At 37.8% G+C, this 10,600-nt stretch overlaps 1 long non-coding RNA gene across 1 annotated transcript; it reads left to right on the forward strand.

Moving 5' to 3' along the window:
- The first annotated feature begins 1,575 nt into the window (after nucleotides 1-1,575).
- Nucleotides 1,576-2,559, forward strand: LOC127535871 (uncharacterized). The gene is made up of 2 exons (XR_007944755.1): nucleotides 1,576-1,698; nucleotides 2,353-2,559. It is a non-coding gene; the product is annotated as an uncharacterized LOC127535871 (long non-coding RNA).
- Nucleotides 2,560-10,600: the final 8,041 nt, after the last annotated feature.

A 10,600-nucleotide genomic window follows, 5' to 3' on the forward strand; every position in this document is an offset into this window, starting at 1 on the left:
TCCAAATAAACTGATAAAATCTATCAACCAAATCAACCTAAATTTCATTTGGAGAAATAAACCGCACTATATGAAAAGAAGCAATATGGTTAAAGATATTAAGGATGGTGGCCTGAAAGTTATTGACTTTGAATGCCTTAATGGAACTTTGAAAATCAATTGGGTGAAATCTTGGCTCAAACATAGCAACTCATTTTGGTACTGTATTCCAAATTCCCTATTTAATAAGATTGGAGGATTGAAATGTCTTCTCCTAGCTGACTACAATATCGATAAATTACCAATATCTTTATCAGAGTTCCATAGACAAATTCTGTTATATTGGAAAATGATATATGTGCATGATTTTTCACCCCACTCTGCTATGCTCTGGAATAATAGATATATACTGTACCGAAATAAGTCCTTATTTTATCCAGATTGGTATAAGGAAAATATATGGTCCATACTTGATTTAATGGATGCCAGTGGTAATCTACTGGATTATCAACAATTTTGTGCTAAATTTACATTCAACCCCTCTAAATCAGATTTTATTAATTTACACAAAGCACTCCCTCAAGAATTTATATTTTTGACAAAAAACATACTGACACACCATCCTATGACACCACATCTCGCCTCCCTATCAATACAAGGGATTTCAATCCTGGACAAAAACTGTAACAATAACTTTTTAAGAAACTGCCTTACTGAAAAATTATTCCCTGGTAGACAAAACAAAAATGACATTCTATACAAATTTGATAAACACTCTATTGATAAACTAAGGACAACGTATCTAACATTTCCTATACCCCCCAAAGTAAATGAAATACATTTTAAAATTATGAACAATATTTATCCCTCTAAAGAATTACTCAGAATGCGTTTCAACATTGATGATAATATGTGCACGTTTTGTGAAAATGACATTGAAACTACAGACCATATTTTTTTCTCATGTGGTATTGTTCAAACATTCTGGCTTAAAATTCACGACTGGATAAAACCGAAACTCCCACTTCTTCCAGGTTCTATTTCCAGAGATGATATAACCTTTGGCATAACTTCGACAAACGGAATTGATGAACTCTGTTGTAATGTGATTCTTTGTCTAGCAAAATTCTTTATCCATAAGAACAGGATATTGAAATCATCCCAAATTTATAGTTTTCCTGAATGAATTTAAATTATACATGAATTCGCTAAAACTTTTAAAACATACAAATGCACAGAAACTATATAACATCTTAAAAAACTTCCCTACGGAACTGGATAGTTGAACTTTAATATATATTCTTCCATTGTGATTTCAATGGTTGTGTTTTGGTTTTCTTATGTTCTTCTACTTCAATCCAATCTGATTCCATTGATTTGAAATTTCATGTGTTTTTTGTTTTTTTCCATGTTGTTCCCTTGGCAATCTTTTTTTATAATATTCCGATGTTTATTGAATTAATGTTGCCATACTTGTTTGCTTTTTGTCAATAAAGCATTTGAAAAAAAAAACTGACAGAAAACAAGAAAAAAAATTCAAACGCAAATGCATTCTCAAGTGGCGCAGGAAAGTGACGTCACGGACCCCCCCCCCCCCTCCCCGTTCTGGCCCCTTCTGCATTTTACGGCATTTTAAACAATGCCGGCTCATTGCGCTGCATTTAATTGCACATTACGTCGAACGTTGGAGACAAGGAAACTTGGAATAACTTTCCATAGGTAAGAATTTTTTTTGGTTCTTTTTTCATTGTTAAATCTTGTTCAGAGTCTATGAGAGCTAACCAATTAGCCGCTAGCAAAACACGAACGGAAGCTAACAGCTGGACAACCAAACACCAGACGATTATTAGTAGCTGTAGTATAGCTGTACAAGCAGTAGTAGTAGTAATACTAAAAGTACACACAGCAGTAATAGTAATACCAAAAGTTCAAGCAGCAGTAGTAGTATAAATAGCTGTTAGAGTAGTAGAAGTGTCAGCATTTGTAATAGTATTACAAGTTGTAGTAGCAGTGACAGTATCAGCAGCAGTAGTTGGTGTATTACTGCTACTACTACTAGTAGTCGCATTACTATTAATACCACCAATACTACCAATAGTAGTTATAAAGCCTAACTCATATATATCCAGATTAGCATCTATGTTCTTCCTCCAAACCCATTTTATGATTGGGATTCAGGCAATTCTTTAGGACTGCTCTCACATAATTGAAATGTTACTAAACAATGTTATACTGATCAAATTAAATAACTTTGGTCTCCAGAATATTGGCTACTTCTGTTCTTTGTCCTTAATTTAGTAGCATGATTTATTTTTAGATATGCTGTTGTGTACAGACATATACTTTTTTGTCTATTGTTTTTACTCCATGTAGGTTTCCCAAAGACTTTCGGCTGAGGAGAAAGTAGGAAGCAGCTTTGAGGAGAGTGGGGTTTGCTGCAAGTGATGAGTTGGTGCTCTGCAGCAAACATTTTAAACCTGATGAGTTTGACAGTGTGGGGTGTGAAGTGTTACTTACTCAGGGAAACACACAACAATGTACCTGTGTATTGTAAATGTAAATAAACTGTATTCTGTTCCAGTCTGCCTCTATCTTGTTCTAATCTCCTTCTTAGATGTATATAACAGCCTAGAGAGAGAGAAAGAAATAATTAAATAATTGATTAATATTATTACTTAAGTTGTTTATTGTAAAAGTTAAACAATCCTGTTCTAGTCTCTCATTGTTATATGCATATATCATCCTAAAGAGAGGTATAAAAAAAGAAATAGTTAATATTAATAATTGTGCTTATTGTAAATGTAAATAAACTCTATCCTGTTCTAGTCTAGCTCCTTGTTATATGTATATATATATATATATATATATAATCTAAAAAAAGAGATTCTCTGTACCCAGAGGGGAAATAGAGGGCTGGAAGTTTTAAGTTTTGAAACAATGAATAATATGTTCAAAATTAATTGGTTATGTCGCCTCATAAGAGAAAATGTTAATATGTGGAATGCAATACCAAATTATTTATTCAAAAAATTAGGAGGAATTCATTTTTTACTTAAATGTAATTATAAAATTGACAAAATACCAATTCAATTATCAAACTTCCATAAACAGGCGTTGCTCTCCTGGGGGCTGATCTACAAACTCGGCTTCTCGCCATCCAGCTGCTACATATGGAACAACCAACATATACAGCACAGAAACAAAACCATATTTTACAAATCTTGGTTTGATCAGGGAGTATTATGGGTCAATCAGTTAATCGTTGAACAAGGACAAATCTTACCGTACAACCAATTTATTAACAAATACCATCTCACAAATAGAATACACTACAATTTCCAACGCAATACCAATAGAAATTCTGCAGCTCCTGAAAGCTTCCCAATTCCACCGTCTTACTCAGAAAAATGATGCCAAATTATTCATCCATAACATAGACATAACAACCAAAGTCTGCTCAAATAAATTTATCAGGAATCTCATTTAACCTTCAAATCGACCGGCAGCCAACTCTTACTGGAGTTCACTGTATGGGGAAATAAACTGGAGAGAAGCTGCTCATTCACAATAAGGTCAAAGAAATATCATACAAAATGTGTCACAATGTATATCCGGCAAAAAAAACCCGGAGAGGTTTAAATTAAATATAGACTACAACTGCGACTTTTGCAAACAGAACCAGAAACCATCATCCACCTCTTTAATCAATGCTCATACAGTAAAAACCTCTGGAATTATATACAAACCCTAATCCATAACAAAACTGGACACAGGATCAGCCTCCAGGAGAGCCACATCCTCTTTCAGTTTGAAAATCCCTCCATACCTTACAGCCTTTCCCTTTTGTTGCAGACTATCACCATGCTGGGCAAATTTCATATTCACAAAACGAAATGGGCAAAGAAAAACCAAATGGAAAATACTTTGAAAATGAACTCAAACAGTACTTTAATAAACAAGTCTGAAATTTTTATGGCTTTGTTGTTTTATGATGATGTTATTGTATTAACACAAGAACATGACATCCCTGCCCCAAACCACATTTACGCATGTACAAACGTTTTACAGCTAAAACCGATGAAAGAGGACTGTTTTGCCGAGCTTCTTTCTCGTGCTCCCTTTCTGCAGGTCAAGGTACGGGTAAGTTTGGCAAACACAACCAATGACAACAAGCTGGAATGATGTGTTTCTTCAATGTGCTCCCCAAGCAGAAAAACATCCTCCGTTCCAATCTCCTCTCGGACGATGTGTGTGACTGTTGACACCTTTGGAGCTTGTTTTGTTGATGCCTGGCGAATCACCCTCTCTGCAACTCTCAATAATAAAAAATAATTATATTTATATAGCGCTTTACACAGTGCTAAAAGACAGTTTACAGTACAGAGAAAATAACAAAGAACAAAGCAACTTTAACATGCAAAGATAAAAAATAATACAAGATTATAAAATCAAACCTTCACTGTGCCTTGTGATGGAATCAGTAGGCCGCCATTGTTTTTCAGAGCTAGAAGGTGGTAGCTTTCGTTAAATGATGGTACAGCATCTCTGACCAAGCTTGAACGGCACACATCACATCACCTTCAAAATCAAAACAGAAAAAGAGGTCAAGAGGTTTTCTTCCTTCAAATTTCTTACAACCTTTCTTCAACAAAACTCCTATTTTGATGCATATCTGTTGATAATGAACCAAAACTGCTTAAACTGTGAATAACCTTGTTTGCAAACTATTCTACAGTCAGATGTTCAGTTGTCTGTATTTTTAAGTAAGTGGGTGGGTAGGACTCTATGACACTATGTGACTTCCTCCTCAGCCGAAAGTCTTTGGGAAACCTACATGGAGTAAAAACAATAGACAAAAAAGTAAATATGTCTGTACACAACAGCATATCTAAAAATAAATCGTGCTACTAAATTAAGGGCAAAGAACAGAAGTAGCCAATATTCTGGAGACCAAAGTTATTTAATTTGATCAGTATAACATTGTTTAGTAACATTTCAATTATGTGAGAGCAGTCCTAAAGAATTGCCTGAAATCCCAATCATAAAATGGGTTTGGAGGAAGAACATAGATGCTAATCTGGATATATATGAGTTAGGCTTTATAACTACTATTGGTAGTATTGGTGGTATTAATAGTAATGCGACTACTAGTAGTAGTAGTAATACACCAACTACTGCTGCTGATACTGTCACTGCTACTACAACTTGTAATACTATTACAAATGGTTGATGCTAGAGGTACGGACCCGTACCCGTAGCATCTGTACTACAGGTACGGACCATTAAGGTCACTGAAGAGCTGGCGCCGGTTAACTACTATTTGCTGCACATTACAGGCAGTTTATATGAATGACTTTGACGGCGAACATTGTATAATTTAACCAAAAATACACCGTCTCCTCTCACACTTTAGACATTGCAGTTTTTACGCTTTTAGACGCCGTGTCTAAATTGTTTGAAGTCCAGTTCCTATTAATTAGTTTACCGCGTTCAGTGGTGGAAGCGGCTGACGAACTCCATTGCAAATGTTCCCATTTAATTTCGGACGCTAATTTACAAGATAAAGTTATGGATGTCGAATATGAAACAAACACTCGTGAATGGTGAGGAGCAGCTCTTTAATTCGGCATGAATTAAAAAACCCACAAACTTGATTTACTGTGATATTGTGAGATTTGTTTGTGGTTATGTAACTTAGCCATTCAACAGAGTCCGCTAACATTAAAGTGACTGACGTGCAGTGTCTGTGTTGACAGACGTAGAAAATACGTCAGGGTTTTGTTTAGGTTGTTAATATGTAATAGTCTGTCGCTACTTTTGAAGGTAAAAAAATACTTGTAGTTTGCTGGCTGTCAGTTCCGCCATTTGTTTTGTTTGCTGTTTGTGCTTTATTAGAACAGGGTCACGTGAATAAAAAGTTTTGCTATTTTTAATAGTAGTGCTGATTTCAACCCCCAAATCGCTGTCCGTGAAAAAGTCAGATAATGATATTTATAAGACATTATGCATGATAGAAAAGAGAACAGCAGATGACTGACATGACAGGCTCGGCACGCAGATTCACCTCGAATCACGGAAGCGCCTTCATCACTCGGATTACCAAGACGGCTCATTAATATTTATGTACATCGGATTACCAGCCAATCACAAAGCGCGTTCATCAGCCGGCTCATTAATATTCATGTCCGTCTCATTAATATTTATAGTAAGGGAAAGTGCCGTATCCGTAGGCCACAGGCTACGGGTACGGGTCCGTATCTGCAGACACTACCATTACAAATGCTGACACTTCTACTACTCTAACGGCTATTTATAACTACTACTAGGGTGACCATACGTCCTCTTTTGCCCGGACATGTCCTCTTTTGAGAGGCTGTCCGGCCTGTCCAGCTGGCGTTTATAAAGTCCTTCAAATGTCCGGGTTTTTGATCCCCTAAATTCCACATAACGCGAAACCGCCGCGCCGCGCCGCGCTCTTGAATCGTACTGCGCAGCACTTAGAACCCACTGCACACGCTGCGGAGCGCCAGCGCCGCGTCTCTGAAGCGCCAGCGCGCACCACGGCGCTGGAGATTCACTTCCTTGCAGGCTGACAGGCAGGTAGACACACTGCGAGAGAACACTCGAACCGAAAGAAAATGCCAAAACGCAAATGTCATTTCACTGATGAAATGCGAAAAAAGTACCCCTGTTTTCGTTCGGGTCGTGTCAAATGGGAGGCAGAATGTACAGTCTGCAAAGCTGGACTTATGTCTCTGTAGCTAATAAGAAAAGGAAAAAGAAGGAAAAAAGGACTGTTGACTTGAGGCATTATTTCTATATTTTTTTCATTTGCCATTAGACACATTATTTTGAAGAATGGGCTAACTGAACATTGAAGAATAGGCTACCTCTCTTTTTTCTTTTTGTTTAATATTTTGAGGCATTATTTCTATTTTTACATAATTGATAATTGGGAGGTTATTTTGAAGAATGGTACTCTACCTCACTTTTCCTAACTCAGGTGTAAGTGTCAGACTTAAGAGAGATGATTATTTCTTATTTTGTTAAACATCTGAATACATGTGTTCCTACACAACTTGAGTCAATAACTATTAAAGACTAGAGCAGGCCATATTTGTATGTGACTGATTATATTGTTTAGGAGAATTGCTTTAAATTAATAAATATATTATTTATAAAGCAACTGTTTGTGAGTGTTTTGGGCTATTTTTCTGTAGATCCAGGTAAAGTGTTCTTTTCTGGGGAATTCAGAATATCTGTTTAACTGAGTTTGAAGCACAGAAAGCCCCCTGACCCATGGAAAACCCCTAAAAATGGGGTGGGGGTGGGGTTCAGAGAAACATAATATGGTCACCCTAACTACTACTGCTGCTTGAACTTTTGGTATTACTATTACTGCTGCGTGTACTTTTAGTATTACTACTACTACTGCTTGTACAGCTATACTACAGCTACTAATAATCGTCTGGTGTTTGGTTGTCCAGCTGTTAGCTTCCGTTCGTGTTTTGCTAGCGGCTAATTGGTTAGCTCTCATAGACTCTGAACAAGATTTAACAATGAAAAAAGAACCAAAAAAAAATTCTTACCTATGGAAAGTTATTCCAAGTTTCCTTGTCTCCAACGTTCGACGTAATGTGCAATTAAATGCAGCGCAATGAGCCGGCATTGTTTAAAATGCCATAAAATGCAGAAGGGGCCAGAACGAGGGGGGGTCCGTGACGTCACTTTCCTGCGCCACTTGAGAATGCATTTGCATTTGAATTATGAGACACTTTTTGCGGGGGAACACGAAAATGCAAAAGCATTTCTGAGTTTGCTTTTGCTTTTTCATTTAGTCACAGAATGAGCAGTGTTGAAGAAGAAAATTAAATTGCATTTTGGAATATTGCTTTTTCATTTCATTTTTGAGTCAAATAGTGCAGCAATGACTTTGAAATGCAAAAACATTTCTGCTAATGGTTTTGCATTTTCGAATTTGACATTTCAAATTAAATTTTGTTACCTTTTTGCTGGTGAATGTTTTGAAAATTAAATGTCAAATGTGATTTGGGACAAGGTACGTTTTATCCGTTTGTTTCCTGGCTATAAAAGACACAAGCAGAAACAAAAAATCAAGCCGTTTTTTCGTTTTGAGCAAAAAACAAAAAAAAACAGGAAACGGTTCGTTTTTTCGTTTTTTCGTTTTGAACAAAAAAACAAAAAAAACCAGGAAACGGTTCGTTTTTTCGTTTTCACCCCCAAAATGAAAATACGACTCAATATTCCGTTTCATTGGTGGGCGGGGCTTCGGAGCCTGCCGGTGCACAATAAAGCTCCTGCCCATCACAATAAAGCTCTTGCGCTGGCATTCACAGACAGACTGACTTTCATTGTATTGCCTGCCCCCACTGCACTTCCCCTAACTCTAAATCAAAGCAAGTCGTGTACACAGTAATGACAGTCATAACCAGTGGTGTAGTCTAGTTTTTTCTAGTGGGTATACTCCAACCTCATAAACCAAAGCCAGGTCAGGTTCTCATATATGTGCGCGTGCACTCACATGTCCGCGCGCGCGCACACACACACACACACACACACACACAGCAGCAGCAGCTCCTTTATTTCAAACTACCAATTAGATACTTATAGACATTATAGCGTCAGCAGCTCCTCCTCCTGCCATCAGGTAGAGCTGATGTTTCCTCTTCATCAGGTAGAGCTGATGTTTCCTCTTCATCAGGCTCCCTTTCCTAAATGTTAACCTTAGCTCCAGCTGTAGTGTTCCCTAAAGTGGCAGTATTCACAGGACAAGCAACAGGCTTATTAAAACACTGAAATAGTTTCATTTAGCTTTGCTTTCTTTTTCTTATTTTTTCTCCACTGACTGATGCTGGGTCATTAGAAGTTCTAGACTCATGTCCCTCTTCTTCTAAGCCAGGGGTATTCAGCTAAAATTCAGAGAGGTCCAGTCAGAAAAGGTCCAGAACATCATAATGTCTAACTTGAGTTACTGTGATATATGCTGATGTAACCTGGTAGTTTTATTAGAGTCTGCCTGTAATCAAAAACTGACCGTCAAATAAATTCAGTACGGTTCAAAAACATTTTGACATTTATTAATAAATAACTTATATATAACTGTATATCTTAGAATAAAGTGCAGAACTTAAAAAAGCATGACTGAACAACCTGAATCAACTTCTATACATCTTTAACAATAATTAAATTTCATAAATGTAAACATTTGAACACTTTTACATTTTTGTCTGTCTCATATCACTCCCCTAATATCTCTGCTGCTTAATGGGAGAACTGAGCTGCTGCTTGTTTGAGCCGTTCTCAAAACATATTTTGATTATGTTCATAGTTGAGAAAGCTGCCTTACAGCTGTTTGCTGAGCCAAACATGGTCAGCATGTGACCACAGTCTGTCCTCTAGAGATGTATAAGGCACAAAAGATACGACTCTCAGAGTCGATGCTTTGTAGTGAATCTGAAGAGCCGACTCCTAACGTATTTAATGGAGTATGGAGTTTAACACTGTCCTAGCAGAAAACATGTTACTGGATCCTAGATTAAAGAAGCTTGCCTTCAGTGACAACAGAGCTGTTGATGAGAAACTTCAGAGAATATGAGCAGCAGTCTGACACCTCCACCATTAGAGGACCAAGTGGAGGAGGAACCTCAAACTTCTGCTGTGTGGAGCCTCTTTGATGGAAGAGCTACAGGAGATGATTCAGGAGAAATCCTACAGCTAATGTGGTAATGGAGGATCATATCTAGAGGAACCCCTCATCCAACCAGCAGACGACCCACTGAGCTGGAGCAGGACAAGGCCTCAGTCTGCCCCACCTGGTGAAGGTGATGGAGGAGAGACAACTTCTTCCATCTGAGAGAATCTTCTCAAAAACACGGCAGATATTCACTGAAAGAAGAAATGTATCAGCCCATCCAAGCTCAGCCATCTGATTTTTCTAAATGTCAGCCTGCTCTGAGGACATTTATACTGTTTGAATACTGAGTCTGGTTCTGGTTCTGTTCTGGTTCTGTGGGTTCATGTGCAGAGTTTTGTTCATTTGTTTTTTGTGCAAAAAAGTTTGGTTGAAATAATAAACAAAAGCAAGAATACCTGTTTTTGTAACAGAGCAAATGTACAAAATGAGTCAATTATAAGGCTTCTCATAAAAACACTGAATGAAAAAGAGTTTGTCAAAACACAAACGATTCATATTTGCCTGGTTTGGCTAAATATGAGGCTACAAACAATAATAAATTAGGAGCCGTTTGGGAGCCGAAAGAACCGGCTTTTCTTTGGAAGCCGTGCCAAAAGCTCTCTGAAAAGAGCTGAACTTCCATCACTACTGTCCTCTCTGTCCCTCATCTCTCAGCTGCTTTTTGAAGGCAGAGCTGCGATGCGATTCAGCGACGTCATTGGCTGAGTAGCGTCACGTGGGATGCCTGAACTCGGACATAATTGGTCTGTGCGTTTCTGAGCCGATAGACCAATGATAAACACTGGAAAGCTGCACCGGTAAAATAGAAGCGACCTGTCAAATTTACACCCGTATAGACGGCGTCTGGGTCCGGATCCGGACCGCGGTCGGCCTTTAGTGAGCCCTGTTCTCAGCCAGACACCTTCC

The sequence above is a fragment of the Acanthochromis polyacanthus genome, chromosome 1 (genome assembly GCF_021347895.1).
Source record: "Acanthochromis polyacanthus isolate Apoly-LR-REF ecotype Palm Island chromosome 1, KAUST_Apoly_ChrSc, whole genome shotgun sequence".
NCBI lineage: Eukaryota > Metazoa > Chordata > Actinopteri > Pomacentridae > Acanthochromis > Acanthochromis polyacanthus.